We start from the raw sequence: 13,787 nt of genomic DNA on the forward strand, positions 1-13,787 counted from the left end.
CACTGAGAAGCAGCTGGAAGACCTGAGCATCTTGTTCAGTGAAAACCCATACCAAATCCCAGGCTTCAGAAAGCAGTGGCCTCTATGACGAACATGGACCCCACAGTCTGAGCAAAACTCAAGAAAGCAAAATGTACTCCCATCAGCCCCGACTCGAAACTCAACACCAGCGACCCCTTGTGGATACAGTCAAAACCCACCCTTTCCAGGCCACAGTGGAAGGACTCTCCTAAGGACACCAAGTGGGGAGGTGGGGACTCTTTACACACATCACGTGGTGCCCTCATTCCATCTCAGCACCTGCCCCCAATTTTAAGGTCCCCAGGGACCACTCAGGAGGCCACAAAATTATTCATTTCGGCTGCTGCCAAGATACAACATCTATCCCATCTTGAATCCCAAAGAATATTCTCCAGGCTTCGGTTCTACTCCTGTTTCTTCTTTTGCACACAGTAGAGAGAACTGTAATGATTCCCAAACACAGAAATAGTTTTCAGCCATAAAGAACAAACTAAAGATAGAAGATAGATAGATAGATAGATAGATAGATAGATAGATCGATAGAGAAACATATGCACAGTGCCTGGTGACTAACAGGCACTCAAGAATGCTTCTGGGCCTGGAGTTATGGTGTAGCAGGCTAAGCCTCCTCCTGCAGCACTGGCATCCCATATTGGCGCTGGTTCAAGTCCCAGATGCTCCTCTTTCAACCTAGCTCTCTGTTATGACCTGGGAAAGCAGTAGAAGATGACTCAAGAGCCTGGGCCTCTGCAACCATGTGGGAGACCCGGAAGAAGCTCCTGGCTCCTGGCTTCAGATCAGCCCAACTCTGGTCGTTGTGGCAATTTGGAAAGCAAATCTGCAGATGGAGGACTTTTCTCTCTGTCTCTACCTCTCTGCAACTCTACCTCTCAAAAAAAAAATACTTTAAAAAATTTTAAAAAGAAGGGGATGATGGACATGAGTGATAACTGTCGGAGTGAGGGACAAGAAGCTCTGACTTGACACATTTCATCTGTCCATCAGAACTCAGAGGAACCCTTGGAGAAGGGCTTGGTTAATCTAAGGCACCCCTTAAGAATAATACAATTTTATTTTCTTTGATATGTAGGAGTTGAATAAAAGAGAAATGTTCTAGAAAATTCTTCATTAGCCTAAAATTATTTTTCCCACCACTTTCTCACCCTTTTCTGCAACAATGAAAAAAAAAATTTAGAAGCAAGGTGGTGATAAGTTCAATGAAAAAAATGTGGAGAGGAAAAGATATGATAAAAGAAGTCAGCACGCTCACAGAAACTTAGTGAAGTTTTTCGAATGTTGGGGGAAAAAGAACTGAGATGTCATTTTACCTCCATCATTAAATATCAGCCTCTATTAAACCCTGGTGACTTTTTTAAAATAAAGAGGTCTTAGCAAGCTCATGATTATGAAATACACTTGGAAGGGACACAAGACTTAAGTGGAAAAAAAACAAACCAGCGTTTTGTGATCAAATATTTTCTTACATGGTGAGAAGCCAGTGATCTTTGAGAGAAAGTGAACCATTCACAGCAGATCTAGCAGATCTGTGTTTCCCAGTCTTAGAAAAGAGGGGCACCCCGTTTCACCCAGTGCTGCCTGCCACACCCCTCCTTTTGAACTCATGGAGACAGAGGTAGGAGAGCACTGATACACATGTGAATGCTGGAGTGGACCTTTGTGGTCTTAGCTCTTCTAGAACAGCTGCCCAGGGTCTGGGATTGTCACATAAAGAACCTAAGGAAGAGAAAGGGAAGGGGGATTTATTTTTTCAATGTTCTGTCAGCTGATGGAGGCGGGACTTCAGGTTCTGCAAGAGAGCAGACGGCTCCCATATCCAACTTCCCAACTGGACAATTTCCATGTCCAGTTTCCAACGTGTAGAAATACAGGATGTTAACATTAAAGCTTTTTAATCATCTATGGCTGTGCTCAGGGAAAGAAACTCTACGGCTGCACCCATGTCTGAAGCTAGCAGAGAGCTGAGGGCAACTGAGGTCGGTGTACGAGCAGCGGCTCAGCAATTAGGAGTGATGCAACCTCATCACTAGGAACTTGGCCCTTACCGAGTCGCTAAGTCAGTGGGAACCGGCCAGTGAACTGCCCGCTAGTGCAGAGAGACAATAAGGAAGTTGTCTTAGGCGATGACTTTAGCTGGGAAATAGAGGACCAAATCCATAAATAATTCTCCCATAAGAACTCAACAGCCCAGGCCTGTGGGCTTGGAGTTTATTTTACGTGACATTCACAGTGTAGGAAGCTCTTGAACTGAAAAGTAATGTCAAATGGGTCTTAGGTTGATGATGGCTGTGGGTATTGAGACAAAACAAATGAAAATGTCTGGAGGAGCAGACGTTTGGCCTGGAAGTGAGACACCTGCATCTCACATCAGAGTGCCTGGGTTCAAGTCCTGGCTCAACTCCCAATTCCAGCTTTCTGCTAATGTAGGCCCCGAGATGCAGCAGATGATAGCTCAAGTAGACTGAGTTCCTGCCGCCCATGTGGGAGACCTGGATTGAACTCTTCAATGAAGATGTCATCCTGGCCCAGTACCGGCCATTGCAGATACTTGGGGAATGAACCAGCAGATGGGCACTGTGTGCCTGTTTCTTTCTTTGTTTCTCTTCCTCTTACACACACACACACGGGGGGGGGGGGGGGGGGAGGATTTTTTAACAACTTATGCTGCCTAGATTCCCAAAGAAAAATAAAATTCCACATATAAACCCAAATTATAGGGACCAGCTCTGTGGCATAGCAGATAAAGTGCCGTCTGTAGCACTGGCATCCCATATGGACACCGGTTCGAATCCTGGCTGTTCCTCTTCCGATCTAGCTCTCTGCTATGGTCTGGGAAAGCAGTGGAAGATGGCCCAAGTCCTTGGGCCCCTGCACCCACATGGGAGACCCAGAAGAAGCTCCTGGCTCCTGACTTCAGATCAACCCCACTCTACTACTGCAGCCATTTGGGGAGTGAACCAGTAGGTAGAAGATCTCTCTCTCTCTCTCTCTCTCTCTTTCTGTAACTCTGCCTTCCAAATAAATAAATATTTTTTTAGGGGCTGGTGCTGTGGTGCAGCGAGTTAATGCCCTGGCCTGAAGCACCAGCATCCCATATGGGCGCCAGTTCAAGACCTGGCTGCTTCACTTCCGATCCAGGTCTCTACTATGGCCTGGGATGGCAGTAGAAGATGGCCCAAGTCCTTGGGCCCCTGCACCCGCGTGGGAGACCCAGAAGAAGCTCCTGGCTCCTGGCTTCAGATGCCGTTGCGGCCATCTGGGGAGTGAACCAGTGGATGAAAGACCTCTCTCTCTGTCTCTACCTCTCTCCGTAACTCTTTCGAATAAATAAAATAAATCTTAAAAAAAAAAGATGAGGAAGGGTGAATATCTTTTAAAAATATTTTTAAAGAATTCAAAATTATAAATGCATAAGAAAATTATTCATTTTTAATAAAAGGCAACAATAACAGCAAAAAGAAAAACCAGAGCTCAAAGACGTAAGCTAATTAAAGAATAACTTGAAAGGGACTACAACCTGACGTGTTCAAGATGAAAATCATTAAAACTTTCAGAAACAAGAAAATCAAAAGAGAATTAATAAACTGGAAGTCAAATTTTAGTACACTTTCCAGAATACAGAGTGAAAGATATTAGAAATAAATGGGGGGGGGGTGAACCAATGGAAAAAGGAAAACCTTTCTCTCTGTCTCTCTCACTGTCTAACTCAGCCTGTCAAAAAAAAATTTTTTTTAAAAAGAAATATGCAATTTAAAAGAGAAGATCAAAGACATTGAATATAGATCTAGAAAAATCCAACATATATCTACTAGGAATGCCAAAAACAGAATGAAGATGCTAGGAAAGAACCAATATTCAACATTATGATAGTTGAGAATTATCCAGATTGGATTTTAAAAAAATGAATCAAATCATCAGATTGAAGAAGCACAATAATGGGACAGGCATTTGGACAGCAGTTAAGTTGTCACTTGGGATGACTGCATCTCATCTCACAGTGCTTGGTTGGGGTCTTGGCTACTCCACTTCCCACACAGCTTGCTGATAATGAAGGAAGCCAGCAGATGGTGGTTCAAGTATTTATGTCCCTACCACTCATGTATTGACCCAGATTGAGTTTGTGGCTCCTGGCTTCAGTTTGGCCCAGTCCTGGATGTTGCAGCATTTGGGAAGTGAACCAGAGGATGGATGGTATTGCTCTCTCTTCCATTCTCTCTCTCTCTCCCCTCTCTCCTCTTTCAAACAAAATAAAGATACATAAAAAGAGAGGGCCTGCGCTGTGGCATAGTGAGATGGGACTCCCCCTGTGGCACCGGCATCCCACGTGGGCATTGGTTTGGATCCCGGCTGCTCCACTTCTGAATCAGCTCTCTGCTATGGCCTGGGAAAGCAGTGGAAGATGGCCAAAGTGCTTGGGTCCCTGTACCCACGTGGGAGACCTGGAAAATCCTCCTGGCTCCTGACTCCTGTGGCTCAGCTCTGGTGGTTCCAACCATTTGGGGAGTGGGCCAGTGGGTGGAAGACCTTTCTGTCTCTTCCTTTCTCTGTAGATCTGCCTCTCAAGTAAATGCATTAAAAATATCTTTAGAGAAAATTTTAAAAGATACACAATAAGTCAAAGCAAGATAAGTAAATTCAGATGTACTGTAGTGAAATTACATGAAACCCAATGGATTAAAATATCAAGGAATTAAAAATAGATTATTTATAATAGACTAATAACCCAAATAATAACAATGTCTAGTAGTAGCATTATTGGCTGGCAGACACTTAGAAGCTTATCTTCAAAGTGATGAGGGAAAACAAACGGCAACTCAGAATTATTCTATCAACTAAAGTTGAAGAGTGAAGATAAAATAAAGATATTTTCAGAGAGAAACTGTTAAGGTTTGCCCTTAACAGCGGCAAGCAAATGTCAAATGCTCATAATTGGGCTAACACTACGGTTTATAAACCTGTAGGTAAATCTACACAAATATTGACTCATAACCTCAAAAAGAGAAACACTGAGTAGTTTGGAGGGTATTATTTTCAAATGAAATGCTAGAAAGCCGTCCATGAAAGAGGAAAGGGCACTAGAGGCTGGAACAAAAACATTTCAAGGTCCTTGTCTATTGGTGCATGTTACAAAGCTATTAGCTACCAACAGAATAGAAAAGAACAGAATTTATAATTTCCAAAGAGAAATAAAAAATAATCCAATAAAGTTGTGTTCTGGATACATGGAGTTCATTTTAACCATACTGATCTTCACTCTAATCTGCATGATAGAATATTTCCTATAAATAATTAAAGAACCTCATCAGCAAGCCAGGACAAAGCAGGAAGTTTAAGGCAGAGAATATAAAGGAAAACCTGAACAAATACAGTATGTCTTAGGAAGTTGCCTTATCAATGCAAAAATGGAAACTCTTATAATCACAGAAAATTTAGACATATGCTGTTTATAAGAAATATTTCTGGCTGGTGCCATGGCTTAACAGGCTAATCCTCCGCCTTGCAGCACCAGCACACCGGGTTCTAGTCCCGGTTGGGGCGCCGGATTCTATCCCGGTTGCTCCTCTTCCAGGCCAGCTCTCTGCTATGGCCCGGGAAGGCAGTGGAGGATGGCCCAAGTGCTTGGGCCCTGCACCCGCATGGGAGACCAGGAGAAGCACCTGGCTCCTGGCTTCAGATCAGCGAGATGCGCCGGCCGTGGCGGCCATTGAAGGGTGAACCAACGGCAAAAAGGAAGACCTTTCTCTCTGTCTCTCTCTCTCACTATCCACTCTGCCTGTCAAAAAAATTAAAAATAAAAAAAAAAGAAATATTTCTAAAATATAACGGAAAGCCAAATGAAAAAAAATGAAAAATCATGTACCTGGAAAATATTAACCAAGAAAAGTCACTAGCATTTACACCATATCATACAAAAGAATAATTAAGGCAAAAGATGCTCCTAAGGATACAGGGTACATTACATATTAATTATAGCAGAAACTTATAGAGATGTCATAATCATATATATACCTAACAATTTAGCCCCAAAATACATAAAGCAAGGATTTACAAATCAACAGAGTGGATTTTTTTTGACAGACAGAGTTAGACAGAGAGAGAGACAGAGAGAAAGGTCTTCCTTCCGTTGGTTCACCCCCCAAATGGCTGCCACAGCCGGCATGCTGCGCCAATCCGAAGGCAGGAGCCAGGTACTTCTCCTTGTGTCCCATAAGGGTGCAGGGACCAAGCACTTGGGCCATCCTCCACTGCCTTCCCGGGCCACAGCAGAGAGCTGGACTGGAAGAGGAGCAACCGGGACAGAATCTGGTGCCCCGACTGGGACTAGAATCCAGTGTGCCGGCACCGCAGGCGGAGGATTAGCCTATCGAGCCGCAACACAGGCCCAGAGTGGATATTTTAATATTGCTTTCTCAGAATTGATAAATCAGTAATGGATAGATTAGACAGACAAAAAAAGTTAGTAAAATAGATGATTTTGAAAATGCAATGAACAAACGACAAAAAGAACACATGCAGGACTCTAAGAATTAAAGAATGTACATGTTTTCAAATATACATGGAATTTTTAATAATAAATTGGCCACGTAGTATGTCACCCATCAAGTTCTGATGTCAAATAACTGATATTCTATAGGTCATCTCACAGTGAAATTAAAAGTTAACAAAATCTTTTTAATATATTTGGAAATTAAAATGATACTTCTATGCAGAAAATGAGCAAGGAAGATAGAATTTTAGAATCAAATCATGATACAAACACTAAATAGCAAGTCTGGGGAACAGTGATGTGTTCAGGAATGTTTCCCAACAGGTTCCCAATGGGAATGTATGTTGTAGAGCAAGAGAAGGGAGGAGAGCTGAGCAGCTGAGTGCAGCATTTGTCAGTGCCCATAGTGTAGATACCTCACATGGTCTGTCCCAGCTGATAGCATCCAGTGTGGACATATTTGTAACCAACTAGCACGAGCCCCTGTGAGCTACACTTGGTTCCAGCACATAGCTATAAACAATAGTGCGTCTTGAGGTGCAAAGATTAGAAAAAGAACATCAGGGTAAACCCAGCTGAATTAGTAAGGAGAAAATAATAACGATACGAGCTAAAATTAATAAGATTTTTAAAAGTTTCATTTGTTGCTTTTTGTCTTTTTAATGATAGGCATTCAAACTGAGATGAGATGATATTGCATTATGGTTTTGATTTGTATTCATTGAGCTCAGCTGTATTACTGTTCCCTTTGCAGTGCAGAAGCCTCTGAGTCTGATATAATCTTACTTATCTATTTTTGCTTCTGTTATCTGGGATTTTGGGGTCTTACCCTAAAATCACTGGAAAGATCGACATGTTGAAATGTTTCCTCTCTTCGCTTTTAGTAGTTTCATAGTTTCGGGTCTGATGTTTAAGTCTCTGATCCATTTTGAGCTGATTCTCTCTCCAATGTGGAAATTAAAAAAAAAAAAAAAAGTTGAACTGGATGGGTAACCGTAGTTACTAGAGGGTGAGAGGAGAGGGGAGAGAAGTGGGAAGTGGGGACCAAAACACAGGAGGAAGCAATTTGTTCCAGTGCCCCCAAAGCACCGTTGAGGGACTCTGGTCCATAATAACCTGTGATGTAGTCTATGAAGAGCCAGAAGAGAGGAATTCTAAGCCTCCAAATGTAAATAAGTAAGGAGATGTAAATGATAATGACCATGATTTGATAAATGCATGTTGTGTAAATGTCTAGAAATATCACAATGTACCCAAAATATATACAATCATTACATGTGTCAGTCAACAACATATAATACCCTTGTGGAATGTAAAAAAAATTAAAATGATTTTAATAAAGCAAAGACTAAGTGAAGAAAATAAACAAATAAAATAGTTCTTTGAGAAGACAAAAATACATAAGCAGACATCAGGATAACTTGATCAAGCAAAAATAAATACATATAAAAATAAACAATATTCTGAGTAGAAGGTACCTAACAGAGCTACAATAAAAAGATAAATATTATAAGCAACTTAGTGGCAATAAATTTAAAAAGTTAGATAAAAGGGCAATTTTCTGGAAGACTATAAAAATATTGACTCATGAAGATATAAAAAAATGTGGACATGCATTACACTATCAAAGAAATTAAATCAGTTAACGTCCCCTAATGCTGCCATCCCCAAACACACAAAAACACAATCTCTAAGCCTGGTTTGTTTTATAGGTAGGTTATGCCTTTAAGAAATGGATACTTTTAATATTATAAAATGACTTTATGAAAACAGAAAAACATAGAGAGCTATCCAGCTCATTTTATGAGGCCATTAAATCTTAAAACAAAATGAAAAAGAAAAACCACAAGTCAATGTCATATATGAACAAAGAGACAAACATACTAAATAACATTTTAAAAATCTACCAAGACTAGTATAATTTCTGAAATCCTACTAAGATGTATCCAAGAATATAAAAATGCCTTAGAAAATCTACTACTATAAGTCATTATCAGATTAAAGAAAGGTAATTGTTTGATTTTCCTATAGATACAGATAAGGTGTTTAATGCAAATCAACAGCAGTGGTTTTTTTTTTTTTTTGAGATTTATTTATTTATTTGAAAGGCAGAGTGACAGAGAGAAAGAGATAAAAAGAGAGAGGGAGGAAGGGAGAAAGAATGAGGGGGAGAGAGAGAGAAAGAGAGACAGAGAGAGGGAGAAAGAGAGAGAGAGAGAATCTTCTATCCTCTGGTACACTTCCCAAATGGGCAGACCAAAGCCAGGACTGGAGAACTCCTTCAAGCTCTCTCCCCAAGGCTTGGACCATCTTCTGCTGCTTTCCCAGGGACAGGATCAGAGAGCCGGATGGGAGACAGGGCATTGTGGTCTAGCAGGCAAGATGCCTACATTCTATAACAGAGTACCTGGGCTTGATACTGGGAGCTTTGGGATCCACAAGGAGGGAAGGCCTATACTTCAGGAAATGGAGAGTCCCTAGCTGTACTTCCAGGGAAGAAAAGTCCTTGTCAAGGTCCCCACGGGTGCCTAAAGGTCAACCAATGAGGATCGGACTTGCCTGGACCTTTAACCCCCACGCCCCTTATCTATAAAAGGAGCCCTCCCAATCTTTGACGCGTGACTTCCTCGGCCCCAGCTCTGTTGGGACCGGGGAACCTCGCCTGGGAGTAGAATCTCAATAAAAGCTTGTGAATTAATTGATTCGTCTGCCTGGGAAGATTTGTTATGCGCCGGACACCTTGCAGATACCTGGCTCCTAGCTCCAGCCTCTTACTAATGCAGACCTGGAAGGCAAAAGTGATGGCTCAAGTGACTGAGTTCTTGCACCCAGGTGGGAGAGCGGTGTGAAGTTCTTACTTCCATTCTCAGCTCTTGTGGACGTGTGGGGAACAAATCGGCCAAAGGATACTTGGTTCCTCTCTCTCTCTCTCTCTCTCTCCCTCTCTTTCTCTCCAATAAATATTTTAAAAACCTATTGCAAATCAAAATTCGGATGTCAAAATCTAAGAATATCTTTTTATCTACTTTCAATGTTGTACTATGGATCCCAACAAGAAACATTTTTTTTTAGAAAGTTAAATATTACAATGTTTATAATAGCCTTGTTCATAATACTCAAAAAGTTCAAAGCAACTCAAAACTGATGGACAAGACAATGAATAACCACATTGTGGAATATCCACATAATGGAGTACTATTTGGTCATAAAAGAAAGGATGGATTATTAATATGGGCACCAACATGAATGAATCTAAAAATAACTTAATGGCATGCAAAAAGCAGTCCGTCCCAAAATAATATACACTTTATGATTCTACTTAGATAAAGTTCAAGGACAGCTAAAACTGACAATTTCAGAAAGAAGACTGTTGGTGACCTAGGGTTAGGAGATGGAAATTGATTGCCAGGAAGGACAAGGTGACAAAGCATTCTGTACCTTGACTGGCTTATTGATCACGTAAGTGTATTGAAGTTATCAAAGGTAATTGAACTGAATAATTAAGATATGTGCATTTTACTGTAAAGTGATTGTATTTTAATTTGAAAAAACACCATAGACACAAAAGGTTAAGGTGGGGGCGGGGGGTGTGTGTGTGTAATTAGTACAGGATACAATTGTTTACACAGAATATCTAATAGAATCACAAATAAATATTAGTCCTAATAAGAAAGTCCAGCAAGACTGTTGGAAATCAATATACAAAAATCAATAGCTATTTTTAAAATGTAATTTTTAAAGGACATTATCAACCATGGCAATAAAAACTTTAAGATGTACATAATAAATTTAGCAAATGGTGTGCATGATTTTTATGGATAAAGCCATAAAACTTTATTGAATGAAAGAATTTACTATATTCATGGATGGAAGATCTCAATAATATAAAGATGGCAATTTTCCCAAGTTTATCCATAAACAATATAATTTCTTCTTGTTTTTTTGGTAAGGATTTATTTATTTACTTGAAAGGTAGAGTTACAGAGAGAGAAATCTTCCATGTGCTGGTTCACTCCCCAAATGACTGCAATAGCCAGGCCAAACCTAGAAGCCTGGAACTCCATCCAGGTTTCTCACATAGGAGGCAGGGGCCCAGCCACTTGAGCCATCCTCTGTTGCTTTCCCAGGTGTCTTAGCAGGGAGTTGGGTAGGAGGTGGAGCAACCCAGACTGGAACCTGTGCTCAAATAGGAAATGCAGGAAACGGCTTAACCACAGCTCCACAACACCAGCTCTTACAATTTCAGCAAAATTCTCAGTAGAGTTATTCAAAGAATTTGACAAGATGATTCTAAAATGCATATGAAAGAATAAGCTATATAACTGCAGGGAAGGGGGGAAGGTAGAGGAAGAGAAAGAGAAGAAACAGTGGATTATTCTCTGGAATGTTAATTTAATCATTTGAAGCCATGCTGATTTAAACTAGTGCAATATTGCCACAGGGAATAGAAAACTTAAAAGTGAAACCATTTAGGGGCTGGCGCTGTGGTGTAGTAGGTTAAGCCTCCTCCTTTGGTGCCAGCATCCCATATGGGTGCCAGTTCATGTCCTGGCTGCTTCTGTTCTGATCCTGCTCCCTACTAATGGTCTGGGAGAGCAGTGGAAGATGGCCCAAGTGCTTGGGCCCCTGTGTTCACATGGGTGACCTGGAAGAAGCCCCTGGCTCCTGGTTTCAGATTGGCCAGCTCCAGGGAGTGAATCAGCAGATAGAAGACCTCTCTCTCTATCTCTCCCTCTTCTGTCTGTAACTCTGCCTCTCAAATAAATGAATAAATCTTAACAAAAAAGAAGAAGTAAAACCACTTAGGAATGTGAATTTGGAATATCACTGAGATGACAGCAAAAATCACAGGCAGGAATGGAAGTTTTCAATAAATGATGCTAACACATCACCATGTAGACAAAGATGGGTACAACTATATAGATGAAAGAGTAAAATTAGGTACTTACTTCATAGCATATGCAGACATCACCTAAATGGATAAAAGATGATTTTTTAAAATATAGAGGAGAACATGTTGATGGTATCTGAGTACTGCCATACTAGCAATGCCAAAAGCATAAAACATCTTGAGAAAAAAGAATACTCACAACATTGTTATCTTAAACTAAGAACTTCTGTGTGTCCAGACAACTATGGGAAGGTGGTTGCAACTCATATAATTGACTTTATATATATCATCAAAGTGTAACAGAATTTCTTAAAAAGTATCAAGACACAAATTCAAGATCAAAGAAAACAGAAATAGATAACAAACATATGAAAAGATGCTGTCTACCACTGTAGTGAGAAAAGAAAAATGCAAATTAGAAAAACAGTGAAATACCACCCCGTGCCTATCATATGGACTAAAACCAGTGAGTCCAACAACAATAAGAATTGAAATGGGAAATCTTCTACAGTGCTGGTAGGACTGCAAATTGGTACAATTACGTTGAAGAGCATTTCTGGAACAACTGAAAGAAAGGAGCAACAAGTTGATGATGTGAATGACCTACCAACTGGAAATGTCACTCTGATGGCTGCCTCAGAGCAACAGGTGCACGAGGAGATTACATTTCAAGATTATTTATGCAATATTTTTTCTAGTGGCAAAAAAAAAAACTAGGAGAAAGCACAGATATTGTCAGATTATGTACATTTTTTTTTTTTACAGGCAGAGTGGACAGTGAGAGAGAGAGAGAGAAAGGTCTTCCTTTACCGTTGGTTCACCCTCCAATGGCCGCTGTGGGCAGCGTGCTGCAGCCAGTGCACCGCACTGATCCGAAGCCAGGAGCCAAGTGCTTCCTCCTGGTCTCTGATGCAGGAGCAGGGCCCAAGCACTTGGGCCATCCTCCACTGCACTCCTGGGCCACAGCAGAGAGCTGGACTGGAAGAGGAGCAACCGGGACAGAATCCGGCGCCCTGACCGGGACTAGAACCCGGGGTGCTGGCGCCGCAGGTAGAGGATTAGCCTAGGGAGCCGTGGCGCCGGCCCAGATTATGTACTTTAAAAAAATAAACAAATCCATGGCCGGCACCCACGTGGGAGACCAGGAGGAAGCATCTGGCTCCTGGCTTCGGACCAGCATGCACGCTGGCCTTAGCAGCCATCTGGGAGGTGAACCAATGAAAGGAAGACCTTTCTATCTCTCTCTCTCACTGTCTAACTCTGTCTCTCTCTCTCACTTTCTAACTCTGTCAAAAAAAAAATCCTATGTGTGTTTATTGGGATGCATACATATTTATAAAAAGTATACAATCATGCGCAGCAATATCATTATAGCAGTGATAAATGGGAAAGGGTCCCAGGGCCAGATTGCTTCGGTTGGAATCCTTGGGTTGGTCACCAACAGTATGGCCTTGTACAAATTACTTACCTAATGTTTCCTCCACCTCTCATCTATAAACATAGGGGATAAGAACTTCTATGACATATATCTGCTGTGGACATTAAAGGACTTAGCATATGTAAGGTGCTTAGAATAACACCTGGCACACAGTCAATTTGTGATGTTCAGTGATAAACATCAATATCATCATAATTATTGTTGTCAAGACAATGATTACCTCTGGGAAGTAAGAGGGAGGGATGGAGATAAATCCATACTTTTATCTGCCAATAAATACAGCTACATCAACATATATTAAGCCTGAGGGGCTAGCATTGTAGTGTAGCCTATAAAGCCGCCTGCTGCAAAGCCAGCATTCCATGTGGGCAACGTTGTTTGTATCCTGGCTGTTCTACTTCCAGTCCAGTTTTTTGCTAATGGCCTAGGAAAAGCAGCAGAAGTGTTTGGGCCTCTCTACCAATGTGGGTCACCTGGAAGACGCTCCTGGCTCCTGGCGTCAGCCTGACCCAGCCCCAGCTATTGTGGCCATCTGGGGAGTGAACCAATGGATGGACAATCTCTCTCTGTCTCTCCCTCTTTCTCTGTAACTCTGACTTCCAAATAAATAAATGAATCTGAAAAAAACAATATATTAAGCTTGTGTTTACAATGTATATGTTTGAGTGCATTATATGGTTGTATGTCATACAACTTTCTGAACTTTATCATGTATTCCAAACAGTATACATATTAAAAGTAGGAGGTCTTTTTAAGGGAAAAAAATAAAAAAGAATGGTCTATGTAGTAGTCATGGAAAAGTGTTTAAACCACCTTGTGTACTGAATGCAAAAAGAAGCCACTGTAGGAACACACTTATGTCCCTTGGCCAGTTCACTCCCCAGATGCCACAACAGCTAGATCTGTCGCAGGCCAAAATCAGTAGCCAGGAA

This window comes from Lepus europaeus, chromosome 18 (genome assembly GCF_033115175.1).
Source record: "Lepus europaeus isolate LE1 chromosome 18, mLepTim1.pri, whole genome shotgun sequence".
Classification (NCBI taxonomy): domain Eukaryota; kingdom Metazoa; phylum Chordata; class Mammalia; order Lagomorpha; family Leporidae; genus Lepus; species Lepus europaeus.